The sequence below is a fragment of the Leucoraja erinacea genome, chromosome 5 (genome assembly GCF_028641065.1).
Source record: "Leucoraja erinacea ecotype New England chromosome 5, Leri_hhj_1, whole genome shotgun sequence".
NCBI lineage: Eukaryota > Metazoa > Chordata > Chondrichthyes > Rajiformes > Rajidae > Leucoraja > Leucoraja erinaceus.
In genome coordinates this window covers 79,256,332-79,276,675 of record NC_073381.1, presented here as the reverse complement: position 1 = coordinate 79,276,675, position 20,344 = coordinate 79,256,332, and the positions used below count along the sequence as shown (strand labels likewise).

Below are 20,344 nucleotides of genomic sequence, written 5' to 3'. Positions count from 1 at the left end.
CAATTATACGTTAGTTAGATTGTATTCATATATAGTCTTTTCTTTGACTGGATAGCATGCAAACAAAAGCTTTTCACTGTACCTCGCCGTGTGAATAATAAACTAAACTAAACCAAACAAAATGGTAAGAAGAGATTTTATGTTCTTAATTGATGGATATATATAAAAATTCAACAATAGTCACGTTCTTCCCAATGGCTTTAATATCCTTCATCTCTACAACACTCTTGAGATATTTGGACACCAATTATGTCCATTTCATTTCAAGAGCCTTTACGGGTCCTAAAAAGAGACAAGAATAGTAAAAGTAAATACTGGTTATTAGAAAGTCAGCATCGACATTGTGGACCGAAGGGCCTGCTCCTGCATTGTGTGGTTCTATGTTCTCAAAGCTAATTCAGGGAATTAATAAAGTTGTACAAAAAACTTGGTGAAGATATTAAACAAGTATTTTGTATCTGTCTGAACAGATCAAAGATGGTAGGTACCAGTAGGAAGGGTTAAAAAAAAAAGTGACGGGCTTCAAACACAAGAAATCGTGCTGGACAAACTACCAGGGATAAAGGCTGTCATATCCCCTGTTGATGGCCTGCAACAAAGGGATAGTCATAGAGAGTCATAAAGTCATACAGTGTGGAAACAGGCCCTTCAGCCCAACTTGCTCACACCGACCAACATGTCCCATCTACATTATTCCCACCTACCTGCATTTGGCCCATATCCCTCCAAACCTACCCTATCCATGTACCTGTCTAAGTGTTTCTTAAATGTCGTGCCTCAACTACCTCCTCCAGCAGCTAGTTCCATACACCCACCACCCTTTGTAGATATAGAGTTTGTACGTGCGTGTGAGGAGGAGTGAAGTTAAAGATTGGTGGAGCAAATTGTGTACACAGAGAATGAGTGGTGAGTGCCAGGAATGCACTATCAGGAGTGGTAGTAGAGGCAGGTATGATAGTGACATTTAAGAGGCTTTTGGATGGGCACATAGATATGCAGGGTATGGAGGGAAATGGATCACAACTAGACAGATAAGACTTGGAAGGCAGACACAAAATGCCGGAGTAACACAGCGTGTCAGGCAGCATCTCTGGAGAAAAAGGATGGGCGACGTTTCGGGTTGGGACCCTCCTTCACCTAACTGTCCTAATAGTTCCACTGTTCGCATCCTTGTATCCCCTCATTATCACCTCCATCCCAGCCAACAATGAGCCGTTATGGGCGTCTGAAGAAGGGTTTCGGCCCGAAACGTTGCCTACTTCCTTCGCTCCATAGATGCTGCTGCACCCGCTGAGTTTCTCCAGCTTTTTTGTGTAACCCATGGGCTCCACCTTTGGTCGTCTGTTGCCGGCCCTGCTTTGTTCCATCCCCTCTACTTTTAGTCTGAAGAAGGGTCCCGACCCAAAAGTTCACCCATCCTTTTCTCCAGGGATGCTGCCTGACCCGCTGAGGTACTCCAGTACTTTGCATTTATCTTCAGTATAAACCAGCATCTGCAGTTCCTTTCTACACAGATAGTTGTTGTTCTTGGCATCATCTTTGGCATTGACATTGTGGGCCAAAGAGTCTGTTTCTATGCTATACTGTTCTAGAGTCATAGAGTGATACAGTGTGGAAACAGGCCCTTCGGCCCAACTCGCCCACACTAGCCAACAATGTCCCAGTTACACTAGTACCTGTACCACTTGCCTGCGCTTGGTCCATATCCCTCCAAACCTGTCCTATCCATGAACCTGTCTAACTGTTCTGTCAGCTTGTTCCATACACCCACCACCCTCTGTGAGAAAATGTTACCCCTCAGGTTCCTATTAAATCTTTCCCCATCACTTTGAACCTTTGTCCTCTGGTCCTCGATTCCCCTACTCTGGGTAAAAGACTCGGTGCATCTACCCGATCTATTCCTCATATTTTGCATACCTCTATAAGATCTCCCCTCATCCTCCTGCGCTCCATGGAATAGAGACCCAGCCTACTCAACCTCTCTCTATAGCTCAAACCCTCCAGTCCTGGCAACATCCTCGTAAATCTTTTCTGAACCCTTTCAAGCTTGGCAATATCTTTCTTATAACATGCTGCCCAGAACTGAACACAATATTCTAAATGTGGTCTCACCAACATCTTATTCAATTGCAACATGACCTCCTAACTTCTATACTCAATACTCTGACTGATGAAGGCCAAAGTGCCAAAAGCCTTTTTGATCACCTTATCTACCTGCGACTCGACCTTCAAGGAACCGTGCACTTGTACTCCTAGATCCCTCTGCTCTACAACACTTGCCAGAGGCCAACCATTTACTGTGTAGGTCCTGCCCTTGTTCGATGTCCCAAAATGCAACACCTCACACTTCTCAGTACTAAATTCCATTAACCATTCCTCAGCCCACCTGGCCAATCGATCCAGATCCTGCTGCAATCATTCACAACCATCTGTTCTGTGTTCTATGTACTACTTTCATTCAGTCGATATTTTTAATTGCCTGTACCTTTAATTCTCCACCTCCCTCCCTCTCTGTCTTTGGCTTCCAACACTTTTGAAAAAGAAAGCAGCAAATGCTCACGGAACAGTTTCTCAAATTCCAACTTTGCACTTTGCAGCCCGCAGGACTCAACATTGAAGTAAATAGTTACTGGTAACCAGCCATTCCAGTTTGTGACAGATGAAATGTCACCAGCCTGCTTTGGTAATTCTGTTTAAGAGGGAACTGCAGATGCTGGAGATTCTTGGTAATTCTGTTTCTCACTTTGCAGGTTGTCCTTGAAGCATTTGAAGTATTTCCTGATGTGTTTTACTTGTATTCCATCATCACTTAAAATAAAACAAAGCAAAATGAAGCATTTGTGTTGTCAAAGAAACCAATGGAAATCTTATCGTGCAGTCATTTTGATGATGATCAACAATGCAGCCAGCACCAATGCCTGCGGCACATCACTGGCTGTAGGTCTCCATCTGAAAACAACCCTATCGTACTCTAACTCCTATCACAAAGCCAATTATGTCTCCAATTAGTTGGTTCATCTTGGATCTCCTGAGATCTACCCTTCTGGACCAACCCACCAAGTTCAAGCAGACATGGGTGGCACAGCGGTAGAGTTACTGCCTTACAGCGCCAGGAACCCGAGTTCGATCCTGACTACGGGTGCTGTCTGTACGGAGTTTGTATGTTCTCCCCGCGACCTGCATGGCTTTTGTCCGGGATCTCCGGTTTCCTGCCACATTCCAAAGATATAGTGGTTAGTAAAAATTATAAATTGGCCCTAGAGTAAGATGGATAGTGTTGATGTGCGGGGGTCGCTGGGCGGCACGGACTCAGTGGGTTGTGTTTCTAAACTAAACTAATGTCCACTGCCTTCCATTTAGACTTTAGTGATACAGCATGGAAAGAGGCCCTTCGGCCCACTGAGTCCGCGCCGACCAGCGATCACCCTGTACACGAGCTCTATCCACACACTGGGGATAATTTACAATTTACAGAAGCCAATTAACCTACAAACCCTCTTTGGAATGTGGGAGGGAACTGGAGCACCTGAAGAAAATCCATATGATTGCAGGGAGAATGTACAAACTCCGTACAGACAGCACCCGTAATCGGGATCGAACCCGGGACTCTGGCGCTGTAAGGCAGCAACTCTACCGCTTGTCAATTGCCCATGTCATTTCTTTTTGTCACCTCATCCGAAAGGTCAAACATATTTGTGAGGTACGACTTGCTCCTCACAATGTGACGCTGACTATCCCTGATCTGTTGAGATATCCTCTCTCTCGGAATCCCTTCCATTAACTTTCCCACCACCGATGTTAGCCTCACAAGTTCAGGTTTATTCAAAGGTTTATTTCCTTCGCTCCATAGATACTGCTGCACCCTCTGAGTTTCTCCAGCAGTTTTGTCTACCTTCGATTTTCCAGCATCTGCTGTTCCTTCTTAAACACAGGTTTATTATTGTCATGTGTGCCGAGCTACAGTGAAAAGTTTTATTTTGTTTGCTCTCCAAGTACATCAGATAACACTAAACATCAATACAATCAAGTCAGATTCAAGTACAGTAAACCCTGGTTATAATGGACCAGTGGGGGGTGGCGTCTGTTATTGCCGATTGTCCGCTCTAACCAAGTAAGGTATTATCAATGTATGTAGTGGAGACAAAGACCTGCAGAGGATGGTTAGTGCACAAAAAGACACAAAGTGCTGGAGTAACTCAGCGGGTCAGGCAGCATCCCTGAAGAACATGGTGAGGTAACGTTGGGACCCTTCTTCAGACTGATTCAGTCTGCTGCGTTACTCTCAGGTGACTTTGGAGCACTTTGATGTTGTTCCACCTTCAATGGCCTGCACCAGCTAGCTCCTCTCCATCACCTGCCCAACCATCCAGCCACCACAGGGTCACTCCCTCTCACCAGCCACCGCACAGACTCTGTCCATCTACCCGATCTATTCCTCTCGTGATTTTATAGTGATTTCATTCTTCCTATCTCTGAGTTCCACCCATATAGATATGGTGGCACAGCGGTAGAGTTGCTGCCTCACAGTGAATGCAGCACCAGAGACCCGGGTTTGATCCCGACTACGGGTGCTGTCTGTACGGAGTTTGTATGTTCTCTCCATGACCTGCGCTGGTTTCCTCTGAGATCTTCAGTTTCCTCCCACACCCCAAGGACGTACAGGTTTGTAGGTTAATTGGCTTGGTAAATGTAAAAATTGTGGTGTTAAAAATGTGGGTGTTAATGTGCGGGGATCACTGGTCGGCACGGACACGGTGGGCCAAAGGGTCTGTTTCCGCGCTGTATCTCCAAACTAAATAAACGAAGTGAACATTTTAACAACAGATCAAAGTGCTGGAATAACTCAACGGGTCAGGATGCATCTTTGGAGAACATGGATAGGTGACCTTTTGTGTCGGAACCTTCCTTGGGAGTCCTTTTTTTGAAAAACCAGCGTCTGCAGTTTCAGATGTTATAGATTTATTTTATTGAGCGTCAATCTTTCTTTTAATTTCAACTCATAGAGAACAAGAAAGGAGGGTTTGCTTATACGGAATATTTCAAATCCTTTATGAAACATCCCTAAGGCCCATGGAATACTTTAAATTGTACCCATTGTTGTGCTATTATTTCTAATGCAAAGTTACCAACATACCTAAGTTAAACGCCCAATATAAATCTCACCCAACTGGTTTGGATAAGGGAATAGAACATAGAAAAGCACAGCACTGTAACATGTTCTTTGATTGTCATCCTCTTTGTCCTGGTTTCACACCTTACACTTCCTTACCCATGTGTCTCTCTCTCCCCTGACATCAGTCCGCAGAAGGGTCTCGACCCGAAACATCACCTATCCTCCTCTCCAGAGATGCTGCCCATCCTGCTGAGTTACTCCAGCATTTTGTGTCTATCTTCTTGCCTACCTAAACAAACACTATTACATCTGCTGCCACCACCATTATCCCTGAGTTTTCTGTGACCTGCAGTCCAGTAATATCCCTCCCCTTCAACAGCAATAAAGTGGCTGACCCAGCAGAAGTCAAATTCTTGAACAGATTCACTGATTCCCAAAACCTAGCAACACACAAACATACACCTCCCTTTTGACCATTCCATTCTCTCCACTAGTTAATGCATAACAAATGTAGTTATAATGTCTGTGCCTAACAATATACCAAGATAAACTAATTTCATCTGCCTGCACATGATCCATACCCTTCTATTCCCTACATAAATCCATGTGCTTATTGTCTCAGTCAGCTCAGTCCGCCTTGGCTTACGCGATCTCCCAGTTGCCAAACACTTTAACTCCCCTTCCCATTCTGACCATTCTGTCCTGGGCCTCCTCCACTGTCGGAGTGAGGCCACACACAAATTGGAGGAACAGCATCTCCTATTTCGCTTGTGCAGCTTATGACACAGCGGCATGAGTATTCATTTCTCCATCCCCAGCCAACAATGGACCATTGTGGGCTCCACTTTCCAGAGTCTTCGATGCGGCCTCTGCTTTGTTCTGTACTTTCTCATACCTTTAGTCTCCATCTCCCTGACTCTCAGTCTGATGAAGGATCCCGACCCGAAATGTCACGTCGTTTGTGTACGGGCTGGATGAGGGTGCCAGAAGTCGGACGCGCCACAGAGAACAAAGTGGGGCCATTGGGGACTAAATGGAATACTTTTATAACTTTGCCGGTGCCCTACATGTGGCGACTCTTTGCATAGCTTTTGTACGTAAAACAAAGAATCTCACTGTGACAGTGTGGGACTGGACCCCACTACTGGTCACAGCTTCCCATCTCCACCCCTTTCCGCTGTCCGCAGAGACCGTTCCCTCTGCAATCCCTGGTTGACACGTCCCTTCCCACCTAATCCACCCCCTCCCCAGGTACTTTCCCCTGCAACCACAGGAGATGCAACACCCGTCCCTATTCCTCCCCCCTCGACTCCATCCAAGAACCCCAGCAGTCTTTTCAGGTGAGGCAGAGGTTCACTTACACCTCCTCCAACCTCATCTACTGTATCCGCTGTTCCAGGTGTGGACTCCTATATATCGGCGAGACCGAGCACAGACAAGCCCATGATCGTCTCACTGAACACCTCCCCTCAGTCCGCCTTAACCTACCTGATCTCCCAGTTGCTAAACACTTTAACTCCCCCTCCCTTTCAAACTCTAACTTTCTGTCCTGGGACGCTTAGGCAACTGTTTGGGCAGCTTATGCCCCAGCGGTATGAACATTGACTTCTCTAACTTCAAGTAGCTTCAAGTAACCCTCGCTTTCCCCCTCTCCATCCCTCCCCCTTCCCAGTTCTCCGAACAGTCTGACTCTCTCCGATTACATTTTATCTCTGTTTGCTTTGTTGTTACCTTCTCCCAGCTAACAATGATCTTTTTTTACATGTTCTTTGATTGTCATCCTCTTTGTCCTGGTTTCACACCTTACACTTCCTTACCCATGTGTCTCTCTCTCCCCTGACATCAGTCCGCAGAAGGGTCTCGACCCGAAACATTACCTATCCTCCTCTCCAGAGATGCTGCCCATCCTGCTGAGTTACTCCAGCATTTTGTGTCTATCTTCTTGCCTACCTAAAAAAACATTATTACATCTGCCGCCACCACCATTATCCCTGAGTTTTCTGTGACCTGCAGTCCAGTAATATCCCTACCCTTCAACAGCAATAAAGTGGCTGACCCAGCAGAAGTCAAATTCTTGAACAGATTCACTGATTCCCAAAACCTAGCAACACACAAACATACACTTCCCTTTTGACCATTCCATTCTCTCCACTAGTTAATGCATAACAAATGTAGTTAATGGTTAAATTGAATTGTTTGACATGTCACCAAACTTCTGATTTTTGTAGCAATATAGTTTTGATGTGAAGTTGCTACATTTACCAAACTGATACAATATGAATTCCGAACATTTCTGACCCGAAACGTCACCTATCCGTGTACTACCGAGATGTATTCCCACTAAGTTACTCCAGCATTTTGTGTCTTTATTATAAACCGGTATCTGCAGTTCCTTATGCCTCAATATTCTTTCCTTTTCTCCCTTTTAAATCAAATCTAGTTATACAGTGTGGAAACAGGCCATTCGGCCCAACTTACCCACACAGGCCAACATTTCCCAGCTACACCATTCCCATCTGTCAGCATTTGGTCCTCCAAACCTATCCTATCCATGTACCTGTCTAACTGCTTCTTAAATGTTGGGATAGTCCCTGCCTCAACTACCTCCTCAGGCAGCTTGTTCCATACATCCACCACCCTTTGTGTGAAAAAGTGACCCCTCAGATTCCTATTAAATCTTTTCCCCTTCACCTTAAACCTATGTGCTCTGGTCCTCGATTCACCTACTCTGGGCAAGAGACTCTGTGCATCTACCCAATCTATTCCTCTCATTATCTTATACACCTCTATAAAATCACCATTCATCCTCCTGTGCTCCAAAGAATAGTCCCAGCCCACTCAACCTCTGCCTATAGCTCACACCCTCTAGTCCTTGTAACTCTTCTATATACCCTTTCCAGCTTGACAGCTTTCCTAGTGCAAGGAGGTCCTGCTGCAGTTGTACACGGCTCTGGTGAGACCACACTTAGAGTATTGTGTGCAGTTTTGGTCTCCTTATTTGAGGAAGGACATTCTTGCTATTGAGGGAGTGCAGCGTAGGTTCACCAGGTTAATTCCCGGGATGGCGGGACTGAAATATGATGAAAGAATGGGTTGACTGGGCTTATATTCACTGGAATTTAGGATGAGAGGGGATCTTATAGAAACATGGAATTCCTAAGGGATTGGACAGGCTAGATGCAGGAAAAATGTTCCCTATGTTGGGGGAGTCCAGAACCAGGGGTCACAGTTTAAGATTAAGGGGTAGGTCGTTTAGGACTGGGATGAGGAAAAACTTTTTCACAGAGAGAGTTATGAATCTGTGGAATTCTCTGCCAATGAAGGCAGGAGAGGCCAATTCACTGGATGTTTTTCAAGCGAGAGTTAGATATAGCTTCTAGGGCTAACGGAATCTAGAGATATGGGGATAAAACTGTGAACTGATTGTGGATGATCAGCCATGATCACATTGAATGGTGATGCTGGCTCAAAGAGCCAAATGGCCAACATCTGCACCTATTTCCTATGTTTCTAACATGGTGTCCAGAACAGGAACAAAATACTTTAAATGTGGCCTCACCAACATCTTATACTACTACAACATGACCTCCCAACTTCTATACTCTATAATTTCTATAAAAACTTCTATAATGTTTTAATGATAGATGCAACTTATTTTACTTTTGTCCACTAGAAATGCTACAGGAGTCCTGTTCCTCCCTCCCTCCCTCCCTCCCTCCCTCCCTCCCTCCCTCCCTCCCTTTCTCTTTCTTGCTCCGTCATGTGTATAGATGGTAGTTGGGCTGGTTTGAGGGAATTTGTGAAACATTCTGCCTCTACGCTGGGTAGACACACCAGGAGTTGGAATGCAATCATAATCATAATCATCATCATTATCATAATCATACTTTAATAGCCAAGTATGTTTTGCAACATGTGAGGAATTTGATTTAGACAATAGACAACAGGTGCAAGAGTAGGCCAATCGGCCCTTCGAGCCAGCACCGCCATTCACTGTGATCTTGGCTGATCATCCACATTCAGTACCCCGTTCCTGCCTTCTCACCATATCCCCTGACTTCGCTATCTTTAAGAGCTCTATCTAACTCTCTTAAAAGCACCCAGAGAATTGGCCTCCGCTGCCTTCTGAGGCAAAGGATTCCACAGATTCACAACTCTCTGGATGAAAAGGTTTTTCCTCATCTCCATTCTAAATGGCTTACTCCTTATTCTTAAACTGTGGCCCCTGGTTCTTGACTCCCCCAACATCGGGAACATGTTTCCTGCCTCTAGTGTGTCCAATCCCTTAATAATCTTATATGTTTTAATAAGATACCCCCTCATCCTTCTAAATTCAAGCCCAGCCGCTCCATTCTATTTGCCATACAGTCATACCACTAAAAAGCAACAAATCACACAAAATACATTTTAACATGAACAGGACTCCACATTCCTCATTGTCTTCCCTTCTTTGTTCTCCCGTGGTCGGGGGCCTCGAGCCTTCTGTTGGCGGGACGATCTTGGCTCCCGTAGCCTGAGGTCGGGCCCTCCGCATCGGGGCGATCAAGCTCCTGCATTGGGGGGGGGGAGATGTCAGCTCCCCACGCCGGGCGATCTGACCCTGGATCGGGGCTGGTTGAACCTTTTGCAACTTTGGAGCTTCTCCTCGATGGTGAAATCCGCAGGTCGCGGTTGGAGCATCGATTCCAGGCAAGGGATCACAGGCTCCGATGGTAAGTCCACGTCCCCGCGGTCGGGCTTAAAGTCAGTTCCGAACAAGGCCTCCATCTCCATGATGTTAGGCCGCAGAGCAACTGGAGATACAATCCGGAAAACAATCACATCTCCTGCAAGGTGTGAGATTGAGATTCCCCCGACCACCTCCCCCACCCCCCCACCACATAAAACGAACCAGAGAACATTAACACAAACTTTTAAAACATACTAAAAATAATTTAAAAAATATGAAAAGACAGACAGACTGATGGCGAGGCTGCCATCATGTGGCGCCCCCTGGAGGTCTACGGGCCACAGTTGTGTGTAAGGTCCTAAAACATCCATTAGTGGCAGGTAGGACTGACAATGTTTTAAATCAAACCTTGATCATGAGTGACCTGCAGAGCAATTCTTAGTTTGACTTCTACCAGTAACACTCAGTTCCAGACCACATTATAACCTTGTTCCAAAGAGAATCATAGAAAGGTTACAGCATTCACCCTTTGAGTTTATGCCAGCTCCATACAAGAGCAATCCAGCTAAACACCAGTGATTTATGGATAGAAATTTCTTCAGCACAATGCAGAATTATACAATACCCTGTGTGGTCTCAGATAAAATTCCTTCCTGGTGAAAGTCTCAGACCTCAAACTGTTTACACTTGTGGAACAGCGTTCTCTTTTATGAGTTAGCTCAGTTTAGTTTAGGGATACAGCGAGGAAACGGGTTGTTCAGCCCAATGAGTCCGCGCCGGCCAGCGATCCCCGCACACTAACATTATTTTACACACACTAGGGACAATTTATTACCAAGCCAATTAGCCTAAAAACCTGTACGTCTTTGGAGTGTGGGAGGAAACCAGAGTTCCCAGAGAAAACCTACGCAGGTCACGGGGAGAATGTACAAACTCCGTACAGACAGCACCCGCTGTCAGGATCGAACCCGGGTCTCTGATGCTGTAGCACCGTGCTGCCTTAATTAGTTTGTTAGTAAGTTTAGTTTATTGTCACGTGTACTGAGGTGGAAGCTGGGAGAGAAAAGGATCAGGTTAAATCCTGTCAAGTGATATGTGGCTACAGGGAGGGGAGAGGGGGGGTGAGGGGCGAGGGAGGGTTAGGATGATGGTCGGACATCAAGGGGAGTAAGGGGAAAGTGTTTGGCGAAACAGTCACCGACTCTATGCTTAGTCTCAGCAAAGGAAAGTAGGCCAATCGGGAAAATCAGATGCAGTAGGTGAGATTAGAGTAGGTGCACTTTTTTACGGAAGCCAAATAACCTACAAACCTGGGTACACAAAAATGCTGGAGAAACTCAGCGGGTGCAGCAGCATCGATGGAGCGAAGGAAATAGGCAATGTTTCGGGCCAAAACCCTTCTTCAGACTGATGGGGGGTGGGGAGGAGAAGGAAGGAAAAAGGGAGGAGGAGGAGCCCGAGGGCTGGGGGATGGGAGGAGACAGCTCGAGGGTTAAGGAAGGGGAGGAGATAGCAAGGGCTAGCAAAATTGGGAGAATTCAATGTTCATGCCATCGGACGCAAGCTGCCCAGGCGGAATATGAGGTGCTGTTCCTCCAATTTCCAGTGTTGCTCACTCTGGCAATGGAGGAGACCCAGGACAGAGAGGTCGGATTGGGAATGGGAGGGGGCGTTGAAGTGCAGAGCCACCGGGTGTTCAGGTAGATTATTGCGGACTGAGCGGAGGTGTTCGGCGAAACGATCGCCCAACCTCCGCTTAGTCTCACCGATGTAAATCAGCTGACATCTAGAGCAGCGGATGCAGTAGATGAGGTTGGAGGAGATACAGGTGAACCTTTGTCGCACCTGGAACGACTGCTTGGGTCCTTGAATGGAGTCGAGGGGGGAGGTGAAGGGACAGGTGTTGCATTTCTTGCGGTTGCAACGGAAAGTGCCCGGGGAGGGGGTGGTACGGGAGGGAAGGGAAGAATTGACAAGGGAGTTGCGGAGGGAGCGGTCTTTGCGGAAGGCAGACATGGGGGGAGATGGGAAGATGTGGCGAGTGGTGGGGTCACGTTGGAGGTGGCGGAAATGGCGGAGGATTATTTGTTGTATTTGCCGGCTGGTGGCGTGAAAGGTGAGGACTAGGGGGACTCTGCCCTTGTTGCGAGTGCCGGGATGGGGAGAGAGAGCAGTGTTGCGGGGTATGGAAGAGACCCTGGTGCGAGCCTCATCTATGGTGGAGGAGGGGAACCCCCGTTCCCTGAAGAGCGAGGACATTTCCGATGCCCTGTTGTGGAATGTCTCATCCTGGGAACAGATGCGGTGTAGGCGGAGGAATTGGGAGTAGGGGATGGAGTCTTTACAGGGGGCAGGGTGGGAAGACGTGTAGTCCTGATAGCCATGTTAGTCAGTTGGTTTGTAGTGTATGTCGGTCAGAAGACTGTCCCCTGCGTTTTTGTGTACCTTCGATCTTCCAGCATCTGCAGTTCTTTCTTGAACACAACCTACAAACCTGTATGTTTTTGGAGTGTGTGAGGAAACCAGAGCACTTGGAGGAAACCCACGCAGTCACGGTGAGAACGTACAAACTCTGTACAGATGGCACCTGTAGTCAGGATTGAATCTGGGTCTCTGGCGCTGTAAGGCAGCAACTCTGAGAACAAAGTGGGACCATTGGGGACTAAATGGAATACTTTTATAACTTTGTCAGCACCCTACATGTGGCGACTCTTTGCATAACTTTTGTATGTAAAACAAAGAATCTCACTGTGACAGCGTGGGACTGGATCCCACTACTGGCCACATCTTCCCATCTCCACCCCTTTCCGCTGTCCACAGAGACCATTGTGCCACCCTGGACACGCATCATTTTCTCCCATCCGCTCCCACCTATGTTCCTTCCTCTGACTTCACAATTTATATTTATTCTATCGTTACCTTTTCATTCCTGGCCTTTGTCTAATGATCTGCCTATCATCGGTTTAAACCATCATCTGCATTTCCACCCCGCACATATTGTTGTGTATCATTTCCTTAGACATGTTTTATCCTTTTGACTGGGCTTATATTCACTGGAATTTAGAAGGATGAGAGGGATTCTTATAAAATCATATACAATTTAGGACTGAGATGAGGAAAAACGTTTTCACCTAGAGTTGAATCTGTGGAATTCTCTGCCACAGAAGGCAATGGAGGCCAATTCACTGGATGTTTTCAAGAGAGAGTTAGATATACCTCTTAGGGCTAATGGAATCAGGGGATATGGGGAGAAAGCAGGAAGGAGGTACTGAGTTTGGATGATCAGCCATGATCATATTGAATGGCGCTGCTGTCTCGAAGGGCCGAATGGCCTACTCCTCCACCTATTTCTGTTTATTTTATAAACTGGTGTCTGCAGTTCCTTATTGTGTATGATTGTGTATCATTTCCTTATGGACATTTCATGTCCTTTTGTACACCTGCATTTGCAGTTCCTTCCTACACACATTGTTGTGTATCAGTTCCTGAGCCATATCATGTCCTTGTGTAAACTAACATTTGCAGTTCCTTCTTTAACACATTGGTGTGTATCAGTTCCTTGTACATTTTGAGCCCTTGTGTAAATTAGCATCTGCAGTTCCTCCCTACACGCTTTGTTGTGCATCAGTTCCTTGTGCATTCAGCATATAACCCTCCAACATTTTCGCACCACCAACAGGATCCCACTACTGGCCACATCTTCCCATCTCCACACCTTTCTGCTTTCCGCAGAGACCATTCCCTCTGAAACTCCCTGGTCAACTCGTCCCTTCCCACCCAAACCACCACCTCCCCAGGCACTTTCCCCTGCAACCACAGGAGATGCAACACCTGTCCCTTTACCTCCCCCCTCGACTCCATCCAAGGACCCAAACAGTCTTTCCAGGTGAGCAGAGGTTCACTTTCACCTCCTCCAACCTCATCTACTTTATCCACTGTTCCAGGTGTCAACTTCTTCATATCGGCGAGACCAAGCGCAGGCACGGTGATCGTTTCACTGAACACCTCCGCTCAGTCCTTCTTAACTTACCTGATCTCCCGGTGGCCCAGCATTTCAACTCCCCCTCCCATTCCCAATCTAACCTTTCTGTCCTGGGCCTCCTCCATTGTCAGAGTGAGGCCCAGCACAAATTGGAGGAACAGCACCTCATATTTTGCTTGGGTAGTTTACACCCCAGCGGTATGAACATTGACTTCTCTAACTTCAGATAGCCCTTGCTTTCTCTTCATCCCTTTCCCAGTTCTCCCACTAGTCTTACTGTCTCCGACTACATTCGATCATTGTTCCCCCCTCCCCTGACATCAGTCTGAAGAAGGGTCTTGACATGAAACGTCGCCCATTCCTTCTCTCCAGAGATGCTGCCTCACCCGCTGAGTTACTCCAGCATTTTGTGTCTGAGTTCCTTGGACATGTTGGGTCGTTGTGTAAACTGGCATCTGCTGTTCCTCCCTACACACCATGTTGTGTATCAGTCCCTTAGACATATCATGTCCTTGTGTAAACCAGCATCTGCAGTTCCTTCTGGGTTTATCCCTTCCCATTGGCTGGTGAGGAGTTGTCCGCCAGCACACAGGCGGCACTAGTATCCAAAGAAGATCTTTGCTAGCAAAGATCCTATAGCGGAGCAAGATGGACCACTCCTACGCAAAACATGTAGTACGATCATGGGCAGATTCATGGGTAATTATAGGACCCATTTTCGTAACCAGCTTCCGCCATCTTGCTTCCGCCCAAAGATAGGATCTTTGCTTCCGCCTCTCGAATCCAAAGAATCTTCGCTTTGGCCATGGCGTCCACATCTACTAGTGTTGCATTCTGCTCTGCGGTAAATTGCTCCAATCGGCAAAGTAGGCGACACGACTTGTCTTTCTTCAGGTTCCCCGTTAAGGAGGAAAGGTAAGGAAACATTTATTACTTCTGTGGCATATTGAAAATTTTATTTAGCCTGTCTCTCACTTTAGTTTATTTAATGCAGAATAAGAACATATTGACTCTACGGAGAATTTTATTAAGTCTGCCCGAACTTTCACTATAGTTCAGATCTTAGAGCTGGGTGCTCCCCTTTGTCTCAGATACAGTCGAGGCCTCAATAGACAATAGGTGCAGGAATAGGCCATTTGGCCCTATGAGCCAGCACCGCCATTCAATGTGATCATGGCTGATCATCCACAATCAGTACCCCGTTCCTGCCTTCTCCCCATATCCCCTGACTCTGCTATTTTTAAGAGCCCTATCTAGCTCTCTCTTGAAAGCATCCAGAGAACCGGTCTCCACCGCCCTCTGAGGCAGAGAATTCCACAGACTCAACACTCTCCGTGAGAAAAAGTGTTTCCTCGTCTCCGTTCTAAATGGCTTACTCCTTATTCTTAAACTGTGGCCCCTGGTTCTGGACTCCCCCAAAAGTAAAAAAGTAAAGTAAAGTAAGTTTATTTATATAGCACATTTTTAGTCAATTTTCATTGACCCCAAAGTGCTTTACATAAATTAAATAATAAGTTCCATTACAAACCATAGAAGTAGGTTAAAAAATAAAAATGAATAAAATGGACACACCACATTTTAGAGTTCAACACAAACGTCCCCCCACAGCAGAATCAAAGCTTTCCACTGTGGGGAAAGGCACCAGAAAGTTAAATAGACCCGAGACACAACATAATTTACATAAACATCCATCACATTGCTGTGATGGAAGGCCAAAAAAACTTATCTCTCCACTGCACTCCCCCCCCCCCCCCCCCCGATGTCAGAGTCAAAGTCAAAGCTCCCGGCTGGCGATGGCGATTGTCCCGCGGCCATTAAAGCCACGCCAGGTGATGCAAGGTCGCACACTGGGTCTTGATGTTAGAGCCCCCGGCGTGCGCTCGCAGAGTCCCGCGGCCATTCCAAGCCGCGCGGGGCAATGCTGTAAGGCTCCGCTCCAGGAACATCAGGAACATGTGTGATGGCCTCATGTGTGTGGCCAAGCCCTTAACAATCTTATATGTTTCAATAAGATCCCCTCTAATCCTTCTAAACTCCAGAGTGTACAAGCCCAGCTGCTCCATTCTCTCAGCATATGACAGTCCCGCCATCCCGGGAATTAACCTTGTAAACCTACGCTGCACTCCCTCAATAGCAAGAATGTCCTTCCTCATATTAGGGGACCAAAATTGCACACATTACTCCAAGTGTGGTCTCAATAGGTCTCTGTACAACTGCAGAAGGACCTCTTTGCTCTGATATTCTATTTGTCTTGTTATAAAGGCCAACATGCCATTCGCTTTCTTCACTGCCTGCTGTACCTGCATGCTTACTTTCATAGACTGATGTACAAGGAACCCCAGATCCTGTTGAACTTCCCCTTTTCCCAACTTGAAGCCATTTAGATAGTGCTGGAATAGGTACAGGTCTCAAGAGCATTTTCTTTCTACCTCTCTGTTATTTAATGCAGAATAAGAACATATTGATTGCATATTTTCTGTAATTTCAGATGTTGACAGTGAGTCTAGAATACTCGCCGACATGATCTCCTACACCGAACTGCGGAGTATTTGTCAAATAACTGATGTCTTATGTACATTGTGTGAAATTGTGATTTGTTAGCTGTGCAAAACAATGCAAATGGCAATTTATTTATTATTGTATCTACGTTGGCCGTTTTGCTCTTTGGTATAAGCAGGGGTGGGGCCACCATTGTGTTACATACATTGAATTGTACATCACTTTCACTGGTTAGCTGATATGCTGAACACTGCAACCCTGTATATGTCGCGCACAGAATAATGTGAATTATGTAAATCTTATTATGCATGTCAGAAATAAAGTGTTAACCATGTTAATGGATTTCTATTATGAATTATTTAAAATTGAGTGGGTTGGTGCAATATTGGTGCCATATGTTGCTAATGTGTCGTTATCAGATATTCAGTGTTAAAAAGAGAAATAAATCACAATAAAAGCGAAAAGATGTTCCTTCCACAGCGTCTGGCCTGGATCAGCACGGCTGAGGCCCCAGGGTGAAGTCGCGGGGAGGTTTACAATGTTTTTTTATATAATGTTGTCCCTTGTCTAGTCTGAAATAAAGTTCATCATTGGATATAAACATTGGAAGAAATGGAAATGTGTGTGTTATATTATTATATACATCTATATCACATTCATGTATGTGTGCTCTTTCCAGCACAATCTAATCAGTTGTATGCTCGCTGAATAAAACCATCCTTAAGTTATACATAATTTGTAAATCTTGCTCAAAACAAATTTAATTTTGTGAAATACTTCAATTAGATAACCCCACCATTTACAGACAGATCTCATTCCACTCTCTGGCTATTGAGAAGACCAGACCCATTTAATTGTTGAGAAACAACTCCATAGACACAAAATCATTAAATAACATTCCAAGGCTAGAGCAACTGGAATCTTCATATTGCTATTATTTTCCCAAACACTGCAGTTGTGAACAGTGTGATTAGATGAATGAATTACAGAGTGCAAGTGTAATACAAAATCAACTCAAACACAGCATATGAGCCATTTAAAAAATGATTAAAAAAACATTAAAAAATAAAATTACCAGTCAAAATGTACCAATAGTTTATTCTTTAACAAGAATTAACAGTTTGTACTCGCTAGAATTTAGAAGATTGAGGGGGAATCTTATAGAAACGTACAAAATTCTTAAGGGGTTGGACAGGCTAGATGCAGGAAGATTGTTCCCGTTGTTGGGAAAGTCCACGACAAGGAGTCACAGTTTAAGGATAAGGGGGAAATCTTTTAGGACCGAGATGAGGAAAACATTTTTCACACAGAGAGAAGTGAATCTGTGGAACTCTCTGCCACAGAGGGTAGTTGAGGCCAGTTCATTGGCTATATTTAAGAGGGAGTTAGATGTGGCCCTTGTGGCTAAAGGGATCAGGGGGTATGGAGAGAAGGCAGGTACGGGATACTGAGTTGGATGATCAGCCATGATCATATCGAAGGGCCGAATGGCCTCCTCCTGCACCTATTTTCTATGTTTCTATGTAACAGAATTATGAATCTAAATCTAACCCTATATCACCCCACACAAAAATGCCCACGTTCCGCTCCGTCGCGTCGCGCCGCGTACTACACGTCAGCCCATTGCATCTCACAGCAGTGGCCTATCTTGCTCCGCTATAGGATCTTTGTTTGATAATATCCAAAAATCATAGAAGGCTCTAGTATCCAAAGATTAAGCTCCGCTTTATAATTTTTGCTGGTGACTGGCCCAGTGAGGCTGAGAGACAGAGGGGGAGGGAGGGAGGAGCGGCCCCTGTGAAGGTGAGCGGGGTGAGGCCGTGGGTCGGTGTCGGTGTTCAAGAAGGAACTGCAGATGCTGGAAAATCGAAGGTACACAAAATAGATGCTGCTGCACCCGCTGAGTTTCTCCAGCAATGTTGTGTACGGTCGGTGTCGGTGTCGGTGTCGGTGTCGGGGGGGAGGGGGAGGGTGAGGGGGAGGGGATGCACTCGTTGAGCGGCGGGGGGGGGAGGGACAGCGGACGCGGCCCTGCAGCTGGGCCTGGGCCCCGGGCTCAAGCAGGCGGCCTGCGGGCCGAGAACCCCCTCAACCCCGCGGATCGGCGCCGTCCCGCCTCCCGTGAGAGGAGGTGATGAAGGGGGGAAGCTGCAGATGGGGCCCGGGTGGGGGGGATACGCACGGCGTGGGAGGCGGGGGGGTTGGACCGGGGGGAGGTGAAGGTGAACGCGGGGAGAGTGAACTACTGGGGGAAGAGGCCGTGGCACCGGGGGAGAGAGAGAGAGAGAGTGAACGGGTGGGGAAGGGAGTGGGAATTGAACTGGGGAGGGGAGGGAGGATGAACTGGGGGGTGGGGGATGAACCCCGGTTTCAGAGGTGGGGTTGAACCGAGAAGATAGGTGGTGGAGTGAACCATGGGGTCACGGTCAGTGCAGGGTCCACTGCAAACCAACACCCCTGCCTGCAGTGAAGACTAATGTCAAGGGTGTTTAATTGTCAAAGTTGTACCAAAACAAGGAAATTCTTACTTCTGCAGCTTACCAGGCCCAGTAACGCACAATAAATACACACATATTCAATAATACAATGAGTTAGTAATCAATAATTAATAAACAAGGAATGCTAGTGTTTCCCCTGAAGTACGGTTGATTGTTTCGGCTCGGAGAAGATTTACGAGGATGTTGCCAGGACTTGAGAGCCTGTGTTATAGGGAGAGGTTTGGTAGGCTAGGACTTTATTCCTTGGCACGCAGAAGGATGAGGGGTGATTTTATAGAGGTGTATAAGAGTATGAGGGGAAAAATAGGGTGAATGTAGTATTTTACCAAGAGTAGGGGAATCTAGCAACAGAGGACGTAGGTTTAAGATGAGGGAGGAAAGATTTAATAGCAACCCGAGGGGCAACTTTTTTTACACAAAGGGTGGTAGGTAAATGGAATAAGCTAGGCACAAAGTGCTGTAGTAACTCAGGCAGCATCTCTGGACAAAAAGGATGGGTGGCGTTTTGGGTCGGGACCCTTGTTAGACACATCCTTTTCCCCATACTTTTTCTCCAGAGATGCTGCTTGACCCGCTGAGTTACTCCAGCATTTTGTGTCTATCTTCGGAAAATACCAGTATCTGCCGTTCCTTTCTATACATTTGGAACGAGCTGCCGGAGGAGGGAGCTTAGGCTGGTATTATCACAACATTTAAAAAAGCATTTGGACAGTTACATGGATAGGATAGGTTTAGAGGGATATGGGCCAAACACAGGCTGGTGGGACTAGTATGAATGCGGCACGTTGGTCAGCGTGGGTATGTTAGACCGAAGGGCCTGTTTCCGCTCTATATGATTCTTTGACCATATTCTCTGCCTGGACCTGGACACTACAATTTACTGCTCTCCTTGAGATTTCTTTCAATTCTTATGTGTGTTCTGTAGAAAATAGATCTGCAGAATGGGAGAAGGGTTTAATTTTTGACTTTGGATATAAATGACTGCACTTGCACACCTTGTTTCCATGAGACCCTTTCTTTGGGTCATTGAACACGCAAACTTGTGAAAAATAGTTGAAGACTGAGTTTTGCCTCCAGACGGATTTATGAATGAGTGGTTTGTTGGCAGCAGTCATGACGACTATATCTCAAATTTATTTTTCCCTGTGAATGTGTTTTGCTTTTCTGGCAGACTGAGATCGGAAAGAAAGACTTTACCATAAAGATTTGGTGATCAACAAAACTAGACAGTAATCAACTAGATAGAAGAAAACACAGGGCATAGTTTACAGTAGTTTAATTTACAGATACAGCGAGAAAACAGGCCCTTCAGCCCACTAAGTCCACATTGACCAGCGATTCCCATACACTAGCACTATCCTACACACTTGGGACAATTTACAATTTTTATCGAAGCCAATTAACCTACAAACCTGTATGCCTTTGCAGTGTGGGAGGAAAAGGTAGCATCCGGGGAAAACCCAGGGGGAGAACATACAAACTCCGTACAAACAACACCTGTAGTCTGGATTGAGTCAGAGTCTTCTGGCACTGTAAGGCAGCAACTCTACCACTGCACCGCCATGCTGCTGTTGATTGTTGTC

General features: G+C 46.1%; 1 protein-coding gene across 4 annotated transcripts in view; it reads left to right on the top strand.

Moving 5' to 3' along the window:
* The first annotated feature begins 17,863 nt into the window (after positions 1 to 17,863).
* smim8 (small integral membrane protein 8) overlaps positions 17,864 to 20,344 on the top strand; it is a 38,286-nt gene continuing 35,805 nt past the window's right edge. Inside the window, exon 1 of one of the 4 annotated variants that reach the window (XM_055636056.1) lies at positions 17,864 to 18,135. The gene's annotated coding sequence lies outside the window, so the exon portion shown is untranslated. Of the gene's footprint in view, positions 18,136 to 18,267; positions 18,395 to 20,344 lie in introns of those variants that run through there. The other 3 variants (XM_055636060.1, XM_055636058.1, XM_055636059.1) reach the window with 3 other exon arrangements.